The sequence below is a fragment of the Silene latifolia genome, chromosome 5 (assembly GCF_048544455.1).
Source record: "Silene latifolia isolate original U9 population chromosome 5, ASM4854445v1, whole genome shotgun sequence".
Taxonomy (NCBI): Eukaryota; Viridiplantae; Streptophyta; class Magnoliopsida; order Caryophyllales; family Caryophyllaceae; genus Silene; species Silene latifolia.
Genome location: NC_133530.1, coordinates 5,276,023 through 5,289,157, shown reverse-complemented (window position 1 = coordinate 5,289,157; position 13,135 = coordinate 5,276,023). Strand labels below are relative to the sequence as shown.

Genomic DNA, 13,135 nt, shown 5'->3' with positions numbered 1-13,135 from the left:
TACTCACCCAATTCGTACTTACTTAATCCTCGATTTATGTTATTCGAAGTCATCTTAGCTCATATATGCATTACTGCATTAGAGTAGAGTTCTTTAGGTTTAATGGGCAGGTGTCATGAATTCATGATTGAGGGTTGTATTCTGAATTCGGGAAATGACACTAACGTTATTACACTAATATCTTAGACAAAATACGTGTTAACAATGGGTTAAGAAGAGTTAAACGTTATAAACCAAAGCATCAAGTTAAGAGAAGACGAAAAGGCGAAACAACCACCCCACTATACGCGGAACAACCAGACCCCTAGAGTCCTAGACCCCTTCTCCCCTGAACTTGCCATGCCACGCAGCTTATATTTTAGCTTGTGTTCTTTTTTCGGGTCTTTTGCCAAAATAACCATTTTAGTAAAACTTATTACCAAAATAACCATTTTCTAAAACTATTTTCCAAATTAACCAAGCTAACATGAATTCTTTCAAAACTTTTTTCTTCCTAACTTAACTACGAGTTAAAACTCTCATACCTCATCATACTCTTATTTAATTATCCCCATGTAACAACCTTGGGAAGAGTATATAAATCAACACAAATACATTTGGTTTTCAATTTAGACCGTGTTTGTAGTCTTATATACATAGAGAAACACATTCTTTTTTCAATTTTCTTCTTGTTTTTGATTGTTGACTAAAATGTTTATGCAAGCCTAAATTCCTCATTTTGGGTCAATCAATTGGAGTAAATGAACTAGTATTTGTGTACTTTACTCTATGTATCTCATGAATATTGATTTCTATGCTTAATTAATTATTATGATCACATATTTGGACTTATCATTAATCCATACAAACACTTTCTCATCCATAGATCAAAAGAATTAATGAAAATAAATCCATTTATGTTAAGAATTGCTAATCCATTCTTAAGTTAGGTTTATTCCGTTTTCCACGCGCCATAAAACACCCCCTCTCCCTCGAAAAAGAGCATTTAATTGCAAGAGGCACTGAATGGATTAATAACTCCTAAAATAAATAAATTTCCTTTAATTTTTTTTGATAAGCTATAGGTATTGAAATCACTATCTATTATTTGGTTTCTTTTTATTCACCTATTAATTATTTTGTTGCTTTAATCTATAATATTAAATTATTATCATATACTTTTGAGAAAATTGTTGATTACAGCCTTTTAAAAATCACTTTTTGAAAATTACAGCCTTATATTTTTTTTTTTGAAAATTACATCCAAAATATTACTTTTCTTCTAAAATTGCACCAACTTGAGGTTTCCTAGTGAATTTTGATGATGTTTTGATTAATTGGTTTGTGTTAAGGAGAGGTAAGAAATCCTTTTAAGTAGGCTCTCAAATAATAAAGGGTACATCATAAAAACATCATCAAAATTCACCAAAAACCTCAAGTTGGTGCAATTTTAGAAGAAAAGTAATATTTTGGATGTAATTTTCAAAAAAAATTTTATAAGGCTGTAATTTTCAAAAAGTGATTTTTAAAAGGCTGTAATCAACAATTTTCTCTATACTTTTACCTTATTTTACAAAAAATCAGCTACTTTTTCGGCTAGTTTGTTAAGCACTTTTGACATAATCAGTTACCTTAACAACTCCTAATTTTGAGCTAACTTCTTAGTGACATTTTCAGATAGTTTTTACCAAACTAACAGAGCCTAAAATTTAATCCTTTTTATATCTAAAATGGATAAGTCTCACTGAAGAAAGAAACTACCTTTATGTATTCTGTTTCAAACAAATCACTATTTATTATTTGGTTCTTTTTATTCACCTATTAATTATTTTGTTGCTTTGTATACACCTATGGTGTGTGTTAATCAATTTCCCAAATTAAAACCCATATAGTTAATTAGCTTCCAATTTAAACAAATTTCCATCATCAATTTATTAAATTGGAAGCTAATTAACTATATGGGTTTTAATTTGGGAAATTGATTAACACACACCATAGGCGTATACAAAGCAACAAAATAATTAATAGGTGAATAAAAAGAACCAAATAATAAATAGTGATTTGTTTGAAACAGAATACATAAAGGTAATTCCTTTCTTCAGTGAGACTTATCCATTTTAGATATAAAAAGGATAAAATTTTAGCCTATGGTAAAAACTATCTAAAAACGTCACTGATAAGGTAGCTCAAAATTAGGAACTGCTAAGGTAACTGATTATATAAAAAGTGTTTATAAAGTAGTCGAAAAGGTAGCTAATTTTTGGTGAAATAACGTAAAAGAATATGATAATAATTTAATATTATAAATTAAAGGGGTAAAAAAGGAAAATAAAATCAATCTAAGTACCTGAAATCTCAAACGCTAACATAGATAGCATTTCATTTCAATTAGCTTATTTGTTTGATTAAGTTACTTGTCAAACACTTGCAGAAGATAAGGTAACTGAAATTTTGGTCAAATAAGCTACATAAAATAGCTTGCCAAATCGAGGCTTAGTAGAATAAAAAAGATGTAACAAACATCTTATCGGCCCCTAGGCATTATGTTTTTTTAGATTACCCACTCTTAACCCGCTTTAAATTTAAGATATAAATATTCGTCATATTCGTCGTAAACAAGAATTTGTGATACACATTATAAATGACACACCATTAATCTAATTCATTGATTTATGTTCATTTTTCTCTGATAAAAACTTTAAACAAATATAAATATATAAATCTATTACAATAATTATAAGATAATTATGAATATGTAAGACCGTCCAATTAAAGGCAACTTATATGTGACTGTTATCACTTATCATGTTGATTATATGTGACTGTTATCACTTATCATGTTGATTACTCTCCCTATCCCAATCATTTGCTTGCCTTTGATTTAAATACCCCTCATGAAAAATAAAAAAACACAAACAAATGATTCGGATTTAGGACAAAGGGAGTACAAAACAAGGACATATGAAGTATATAATGCATGATTTTACAGTATGATAACATTAATGGTAATAAGGCCTTATATACAAGTATACAACTATATGTGAATAAGCAAATGGATAAATGAGATAGAGGGGGTGCAAAATTCAATAAAAAGAACAAGATCAATAAAAAGGCTAATAAACTTGCCAAATAGTTTAACAAGTAAAATAAAACGGTTTATTTGAAAAGCATGAACTCTATGAAATCCAGAAATGATAATTTACTATAACAATCATGGTAAAAAAAAAAAAACTGAAAAATTGTAATGAACACAAGGATAGAAAACAATCACTTTTATATTATACCGACCTTGTGCCTTCTTTTACTTCGATAGTATATTTGCACTTGGTCAGTTATTGGTTAAATCTTAAAAAATTAAATCCCTTGTTGGCAATTGTATGACTTAATATAAAGCTGTAAAAAATCCTTAGATGATCAATTACCATCTTTCTTGCTTTCTTCCCAAAAATCACACATTTCTAGAGGAATTTAAACATACATGTATAGTTAGATATATACACATATTTACGACCTTACTTGAACATGATATATAAACATTTTACGCTTACACATATACATATATTTTCATGCCGATCTTAATATCTTCCAGTAATGCCAGCCAAGATTTCCTTAAGAGTTATGTTTCATTTCTTTGACGATTGACTAATTAAACAACAGAAAATCAAGGAATACCGATATAATGCAACAAATTAATTTGCCTTCCTTTTTATACAAAAACTGCACTAAATTAACTCCATATACACTAATGATCATAAATTAGACAGTAAACTCTTTGATGGCTTCCTATAAAAGAAAATTAGGAAAGATAATTACCTCGTCCACACTAAAAAAGGGTAGGTAATTTGCTTTAAATTCGTCTACACCCAACTCTGTTTCTCCACACCTCGTCTTCCTTCAACTTCTCGCCCTCTCTCTCTTTGCCAATCTTTCTGTAACTCCATCAAAAATATTTAATCACCCTCTCCTTATGGCTACAAATGGCTGGAACTTGGCTAACTTTGGTAGGGACCAATCTAGGCCATATCAAACTGGTTCGAGTTCCACCATGATAGCGTGTAGAGTATGTGACAAAATATTACTAAGTACTCGCTCTCTATTAGAGCACTATGAGTCCGATCATGGTGATTTTGCATATCAATGGCAAAATCAAAATCCTCCGAGGACTAATGTTTGGGACTTTCATAGAGAGAGGAGCAACCCATTTCAACAACAGGCCCCCCAACCAAGGCCCCACCCGTATTTTCCAAGCGGGTACCAAGCCACCCCCTCGTTTCATGTTTCTCCACAAAATCCATTTTTTGTTCCTACACAAAACCCACAAGTGACCTATCCAAGACCCCATCACCTGGTCACAACTGGTTCGTCAGGAAGGGCTTCGGGTGCCAGTGCTAGTCAGTTGGTCATTAATAGGCCAACAGAGACTCCTGGATCACTACTTGGACCACCCGTGAGACTTGAATATCAGAAAGGATATGATGAAACTGCAGACAACAGAACAAAATGGTACCTTGGTCAGTTGGAGCGGCCAATCCCGAAGATCGTCAACCAGGGAAATCGTAACAGAAGCCACAGCACATCTTATCAATTCTGAAATGTTAAGATAGAGTGAATTGTATTCCTAGTCTTTTTTTTTCCTTTTTTCTTTTTTTTACTTTTACCCAGTAATACCTTTGTTCCAGTAGCACAGATGACCCAATGTACTTGGTGACGCCCCTTGGCGTCTTTTCTTGATATAAAATTTTCCATTTTATTTGCAAACTAAATCTACCAAAGTAAAGAAACGCACTACGTTGCTACGGCTCCCTCAAATATCCGTATAGAACATAGAACACTGAATGGTTACACTTGACCTTTATTTTTAGACCAAAAACACGATTTTTCTAAAAGTCAGCCAAGTGAGATACACAGATATGTGATACAAAACTGCAAGTGATGCACTGACTATTAATCAACATTTTATTTATTGATGAATCAGCCAGAAAGATGAATCATCTGTATTAACAGGGAGTACAAATTAGTTTGCACCTCAGAAAAAGGTTTATCTTTACTAGCCAGACACATCTGGTCACATTCTCCGTGACAAATTCGCCTGAGAACTATGCTCTGCACGTCATAACTCATAATTGACGAATAAAAAATAGGTTCAAAGTCCAAACTGAGTTAACTGACTGATAAACACAAAAATCAAGTTTCTCACCCTTTATTACGTCGACACCTTACTTTGACTTGTGTGTTGCATATCCCACTTTTCACCCATCCAATACGCATTTTAGTCTTAAGTCATGAATTTTTTTCACAAAAAGTAGTCGTGCACTCGTGCCTGGCAAAGTGACACTTCTGTATGCTATGTGAGTCAGTTACATGGGTTACGAGCATGGCAATGATGACATGTGCTAAAAATACAAATCACGGATGGTTAGATACATGGGCATCTCCTGACTTACTAGTAGGGGGAACCTAGCTAGTAGCAAGGGGTAGCACTCGCTACCCAAAACTTCCAAAAAATGGTTTGACATTGTCGATTTTTGATACACAAAATTATTAAATATAAGACCTTAACATAAGTATAAAACAACATGAGGAAAGTTCGCTACCCCAGAATTTTTGTTCTAGGTCCGCCCCTAAGGCTGAGACTGTTCAGATAGAAATTAGCTATCGAATGTTTATTTTTTTTATTTTTTTAAAAAAAAGTGAATGTACGTTCAGAAACTAGGACACTTTTTAGATGGCTCCCTGCAAATACTTACTAATGTCGATTGAAAACCCGAGCATGACCACACTCCAGTCTTCCAAACTAAGCTCAAAGGGTATATACAGAGCCAACATCCTGACAATTACATCAGGCAAGCAACACCAAAGCCCAACAACACGTGATTACTTCAAATAAAAAAAAACCTTTTTCAAAAAAAAAAAAAAAAAAAAAAAAAAAAAAAAAAATAGAGAGAAGAAAAACTGTTTGTCACCTGGGGTAATATGAGTTATAATTACATGCTATCCTCCATGGCAATATGAGAAATATTAAATGACACAAATAGTGCTTCCAGTAAATTAATTTGAACTAATATCAATAGTTTGACGACTCATCCACATTTACTATGACGTATCAAATATAATCAGTTCAGTGATTCATGTACCAGAATGGTATTACGGTGGTAGACAATGGCATTAACATTTCGTCTCATGCATCAAGTTAATATGCATAAGTGGACTCTTAACATTATAGCGAACTCACTGACCTTTAATTGTACCTAATAAAGGGAATAATTTAATAACCTACTGAATTGGATTAGTCTGATTATCTATATAAAACAAGTATCATGACACGTGGCAATGCATTGGCCTGCATCTTCAGCTCCTAAATTTCACTATGTGCAAAGCCTAAATCAAATATATCTCTGTAACATAGCATAAGATGTAGGTTTAGTCACTAACGGAAATCAAGCTCAATGTTTCATAAAACTAGCAAGATTTCTCAAGTTTTCTTCCAGGACTAACTTGGACGCAATGCATCAAGCCATCAAGCCAAAAAACATAAACCACTAGACACGTGAGTAGTCATAACAGATGAACTCTTTAAATGCTAACTGCTGTATCCAGAAAGATTACATAACTCCAAGCCATCTTAAATTACTTGCTGATTTGCTGGGTTAGTGACCTAGTGTCTCTCAGAGAGCCAAACTAATCTGCTAGGTCAACACAATTCTTTATGAGTCACTCTTTCACCAAAGTAAATTATTTTACGCCATGGTTTCCAACACACCTGTCATCTCGCTACTTCTCGCTTTTATATTAATGAAGGAAAAGCACAACACTTCAAATGGAAACGGACAATTGCACAACAGCCACCTACAACGTTTTTTTAAATCACATTACAGAACGCCCTAAAAGTCTCTTCTTCTTACAACTGCTAGCTAGGCAGATGGCCTACAATCTGGCAATGAATGCTGATATTTAATTTTTCAACGATGAAATTTTATTCCTAGATATAGATCAAATTGCAAAGGAAACAATAAATGTGCAATTGTGTCATGTCGATGAAATAAAATGTTGATACATAAACGAAACACAAATCACTTAATAGAATAGCTTTGCGATAAGTTTCTTACCTTTTGTGTTTAGTATCTCACGACGCTCTATTTCACCATGACGTTGGTTGGACACTCCTCTCTACACGGGCAACTATAGGTAGTCCAATACTTTTGCAGGCAATGTAGCTTCACCTCGATCGACATTGAGGCTATCACTCATCATGTTAACCATCACAGGTTAGAAGCTTCAGTTCGCTTCCATAGACATCAAAGGATGACGACTCGGCAATTGAGAGAAAGAAACCTGTTCTTCAACCCTTTCCGTCAATTACTGCAATCCCCAACCCAGCCTCCTGCAATTATTTCAAGAAACAACATTCAAATGCATCCAAGCACACAAGATACAGAAACATTTAGGAGACCTGGCCAAGCTCATTATGGTGCAAAAACAACAATTTAGGTTGCAGGGGACAGAGAGAACTGATAACGCTATTCTAATGCCTTCAATAGACCAGCTTGAGCATCCCATTCCATTAATACTAGATCTAGACAGTGATCAGAAAGTTGATCTCACTCTACAAATCTGAGCACTGCCAAGACGAAGGTTTTGTTTGGATTGAGGATAATTGTTACAGGATTAGTGAAAGTCAAATAAAAGAGAAAATAAGAAAAATGAAGGTAGAATGGGAATGTAAAGGTGTCAAAGAAGACATGCTAAAGGGGACAAGGGGTAAGTAATGCATACACTTCCTTGTGGAAGCGGGTAAGTATTACACCTAAAGGGGCAATTATTAACCCTCCCTTCATTTCTTCTTCTATCAACCACCACCACTACCTCCTACTCTCCGTTGTTTTTCCCTGCATAACTCCTTGTGACAATTACTCTCATTTCAAGTAATCCATAAGACCTACAGCAGATCAGAGCAGATCTGTTTGAAAGAAAGTTGTTATCTATTGCAACATAAATGTATGTCTACGTAACGAACTTCCTACATTATGTAGGAATTAGAGTTTCTTGGAAAGTTCTACTTCCCATGAAATGGGCAGCCAAACAACATCCTATTATGTCAATTCATAAGAAATTCTACTTCCCGTGAATTAAGAGGGCAACCAAACAACTCCTAAGATAATTACGAATATATGTAAGACCGTCCAATTAAGGGAACTTATATGGTAATGTGGTAGTTATCATGTTGACTACAAAATAGGAGCATGAGTTAAATAATGCATGATTTTATGATAACGTTAACGTAAGAACGCCTTATACAACTATTTGTGAATAAGCAAATGGATAAATGAGATAGAGAGGGTGCAAAATTCTATAAAAAGAAGAATCAATTGTTGAACACTACCTTATAAATATACCTCTTTGCATACTACTACCTTTTAATCATTTTTTTTGTAAAACACTCCCCTGAACATATGTTTATATGTTAAAACACTCCCAAAAAGTAATTTCAGGCAAAAAAAAGTCAAGTATCCGGCATTGACCACCGAAAGCATGTGACTTCTTATGTTTGTCTTTAATCCAACTCCTCATTTCAACCATTTTAAGCGCAATGACTCTCTGGTACTCTGCTTCTTCAACACTACTCCAAAATTCCCCAATCTTAATTCCATTTTTCTCCTTTACCAATTCATCCCATCATCTAATCCTCTCCTTCTCACCCTCATCATCTAAACCTCTCCTTCTCACTCTAATCAAGCTTTAATATCGAGTAGTATAATTAACAAATAATTAGGTTATTTAAAAAGTTTCCTTTTGCAATAAATCAGGGTTAGTTTAATTTTACAATTAACAAATAAACTAGGGTTATGGTTCAACTAAAATCGAGTGGTATAATTAAAACCGAGTAGTATAATTAACAAATAAACTAGGGTTAGTTTAATTAAAAGGCTACCAGTTGAAATAATTTGAAAGAAAGAAAGAAGAATGGTTAATAAAGAGGAAAGAAAGATTTTGGGAGGGAGAATTAAAAAGGGGGCAAAAAAGTGGAGGGAAATTAGAGTTTGCTTAAGGAAAATAAAACACATCACGTGTGTTTGGTGGTCAACGCCGGATACTTGACTTTTTTTGCCTGAAATTGCTTTTTGGGAGTGTTTAATATAAAAACATATGTTTAAGGGAGTGCGTTACAAAAAAAATGATTTAAAGGTAGTAGTATGCAAATAGGTGTATTTATAAGGTAGTGTTGAACAATTGATCTTAAAAAGAACGAGATCAATAAAAGGGTTAATTTAACTAGCTGAATAATTTAACAAATAAAATAAAAATGGGTTATTTGAAGAGCAAGAACTCCCATGAAATCCAGCAAATGATAAATTACTAAAACAATCATGGTTAAAAAAAAAAACTAAAAATTGTAACTAAGGCAAGGATAGAAAACAACCACTTCCTATTTTGTTTGAAAAATCCCGCAACCGTTTGCACTATACCTACCCGTTTTACAATTTTTTGTTTTTTTTTTAGCATGATTGTTTTAGTAATTTATCATTTTCTGAATTTCATCGAGTTCTTGCTCTTCAAATGACCCGTTTTTATTTTATTTGTTACATTATTCGGCTAGTTAAATTAGCCATTTTATTGATCTTGTTTTTTTTATAGAATTTTGCACCCCCTCTATCTCATTTATCCATTTGCTTATTCACAAATAGTTGTATAAGGCGTTCTTACATTAACGTTATCATAAAACCATGCACTATTTAACTCCTAGATTTCCTTAAGAGTTGTATCTCATTTCATTGAAGATTGACTAATTAAACAACACAAAATCAAGGAATACCAATATAATGCGATAAATTAATTTACCTTCCTTTTTCTACAAAAAAGTACTTGTAATTGAGGAACTAAAAACCGCAATAAATTAACTTCATATAGAATAGTGATCATAAATTAGACAATAAACTCTTTGATGGCTTCCTATAAAAGAAAATTATGAAAGATAATTACCTCGTCCACACTAAAAAAGGGCATGTAATTTGCTGTAAATGCGTCTACACACAAGTCTTTTTTCCACACCTCGTCTTCTTTCAACTTCTCGCCCTATCTCTCTTTGCCAATCTTTCTGTAATTCCATCAAAAAATATTTAATCACCTTCCAGTTATGGCTACAAATGGTTGGAACTTGGCTCGCTTTGCTAGGGACCAATCTAGGCCATATCAAACTTGTTCGAGTTCCACCATGATAGCGTGTCTAATATGTGACAAAATATTACCAAGTACTCACTCTCTATTAGAGCACTATGAGTCCCATCAAGGTGATTTTGTCAATCAAAGGCAAAACCAAAATCCTCAGTGGACTAATGTTTGGGACTTTCATAGAGAGAGGAGCAACCCGTTTCAATAACTGTCCCCCCAACTAAGGCCCCACCCGTATTTTCCAAGCGGGTACCGAGTCACCCTCTCAAATATAAGTGTAAGACATTCGGTACGCATACGTGGTACATACACTTGACCTTTACTTAATACCAAAAACACGAATTTTCTAAGTGTCAGCCGCGTGCGATAGTCGGTGATGTGATACAAAATCTGCAAGTGATACACTGGCTATTAATCAACATTATAATTATTGATGAATTAACCAGAAAGATGAATCATCTGTATTAACAAGGAGTACAAATTAGTACTCAGAAAGGGCCAACTTCAGCTTGGTAGTTTGCACCTCAGAAAGCTATTTTTCCTTGCCAGACACATCTGATCACATTCTCCGTGACAAATTCACTGGAGACCACGTCAAATTTGACCAATCAAAAAAATGGGTTCAAAGTTCAAACTGACTGTTGAACACAAAAACCAAGTTTCTCAACCTTTATTACATTGACACTTTGCTTTGGCTTGTGTGTTACGTATCCCATTCTTCACCCATCCAATACGATTTTGACACTTCATTTTAGTCCTAGAACATGAAAACTTTTTCATAAAAGTAGTCGCGCCTGACACTTCAGTATGCTAGGCGAGTCACAATAACATAGGTGACGAGCATGGCAAAGATGACATGTCCTGAAAGTATAAATCACGGGTGGTATACATACCAGGGGCATCTCCTGACTGTTCATATAGAGACAAGCTATCAAATGCTTTTTTTTTGATGAAAAAAAAAAAAAAGGCACATGTGTGTTCACAAACTAAGACACTTTTTAGATGGCTCACTGCAAATACTTACTTGTGCCCATTGAACATCAGAGCAAGTAAACATATCGGCAGATGACCACACTCCAGTCTTCAGACCCGGACTCAAAGGGTATATAACTATATACAGAGCTGACATCCTGACACAATTACACCAGGCACACTGGCCACCAAAGCTCAACAACAAGTGATTATTTCAAATAATAGTTTTTTTTTTTCAAAAAAAGTAAAACTTTACCTGGGTCAATATGTATAATCACATGCTATCTCTATGGCATTATGAGAAATATTAAATGGAAGTTCACGTGGTACCCTTGTACTTTGTCATTTTGCACCCGGTACCCAACTTTTAAAGTTTTTGGACACGGTACCGTTGATGTTAGATTTTCAAGCACAACGTTCCCTTTTTATCGTTCTTTAAATCTTCGATTGAGCATAAATCATAGACCAGAAATCAGAATTAACCATTTTTTTTATATAAATTGATTACCTTTTCGAGATCTATAATTTGATAAAACGAAAATGGTCATTTGGAAATTTAAGATCGAAGTTATGGTTGATTTGAGGTTTTTGTGAAAAAAAATCCTAGAAAACATCAATCGACAAATGTTCACTCAAATCGTAGATTATGACAAGATAATCGCTTTAGGATAAAATTTGGCCGATTCCGAATTCCGGCCTAGCAGTTATGCTCAATTCAATTTTTTCATAGCGATAAAAAAAGGGCATATTGTGCATGAAAATCAAACATGGAAAGGTTCAGGGGTACCACGTGAATTTTCTGAATATTAAATGACACAAATAGCGCTTCAAGTAAATTAATTTGAACTAATATCAAAAGTTTGACGACTCATCCACATTTACTATGACGTATTATAAATATAATCAGTGCAATGATTCACGAACCAGAACGGTATTACTGTGATAGACAATGACATATAACATTTGTTCTCGTGCATCAAGTTAATATGCCTAATTGGACTCTAAATTGTAGCCAACTCACGGCCTACACAATCTGGTAAGGAATGCTGCTGTTTAATTTCTCAACGATGAAATTTTATTGCTAGATGTAGATCAAATCGCAAAGGAAACAATAAGATGTGCAATTGTGTCATGTCAATGAAATAAAATGTTGATACTACATAAACAAAACACAAATCATTAAATTATAGAGTTTTGTGATAAGTTTCTTACCTTTCGTGTTTGGTATTCTAAACAGGCAACTATATGTAGCCTAATACATTTGCAGGCAATGCAGCTTCACCTAGATCGACATTGAGGCCATCACTCGTCATGTTAACCATCAAAGGCTATAAGCTTCAGTTAGCTTCCATAAATATCAAAGGGTGACGATTCAACAATTGAGAGAAAGAAACCTGTTCTTCAACCCTTTCCGTCAATTACTGCGATCCCCAACCCACCCTCCTGCAATTATTTCAAGAAACAACATTCAAATGCATCCAAGCACACAAGATACAGAAACACTGAGGAGAGAGTGAGAGACCTGGCCAAGCTCATATGGTGCATAAACAACATTTTAGGTTGCAAGGGACAGAGAGAACTAATAACGCTATTCTAATGCCTTTAATAGACCAGCTTGAGCATCCCATTCCAGTAATACTAGATCTTGACAGTGATCAGAACTTTGATCTCACTCTGCGACTCTGAGCACAGCCAGGATGAAGGTTTTGTTTGGATTGAAGATAACTGTTATAGGAGTAATGAAAGTCAAATAAAGGAGAAAATAAGAAAAATGAAGGTAGTACGGAAATATAAAGGGGTCAAAGAAGACATGCTAAAGGGGACAAGGGGTAAGTAATGCATACACTGCCCTTGTGGAGGCGGGTAAGTATTACACCTTTGAGGGGTAATTATAACCCCTCCCTTCATTTCTTTTTCTATCGACCACCGTCACTACCTAGGTAGCACGGACACGACACGGACACGTGATACGGCATCCCATGAAATTTAGGACACGGGACACGCTATTTAAATTTAA

The 13,135-nt window shown here is 34.2% G+C and overlaps 2 long non-coding RNA genes across 2 annotated transcripts; both read right to left on the bottom strand.

Annotated features, from left to right (window-relative positions):
- Positions 1-3,583: 3,583 nt before the first annotated feature.
- Positions 3,584-10,728, bottom strand: LOC141656495 (uncharacterized). The gene is made up of 4 exons (XR_012548511.1): positions 10,635-10,728; positions 9,958-10,536; positions 7,086-7,360; positions 3,584-4,460 (listed from the first exon to the last, which is right to left on the bottom strand). It is a non-coding gene; the product is annotated as an uncharacterized LOC141656495 (long non-coding RNA).
- A 236-nt stretch (positions 10,729-10,964) lies between these two features.
- Positions 10,965-12,776, bottom strand: LOC141656497 (uncharacterized). Its single transcript, XR_012548513.1, has 5 exons — positions 12,641-12,776; positions 12,513-12,561; positions 12,331-12,400; positions 11,171-11,276; positions 10,965-11,055 (listed from the first exon to the last, which is right to left on the bottom strand). It is a non-coding gene; the product is annotated as an uncharacterized LOC141656497 (long non-coding RNA).
- Positions 12,777-13,135: the final 359 nt, after the last annotated feature.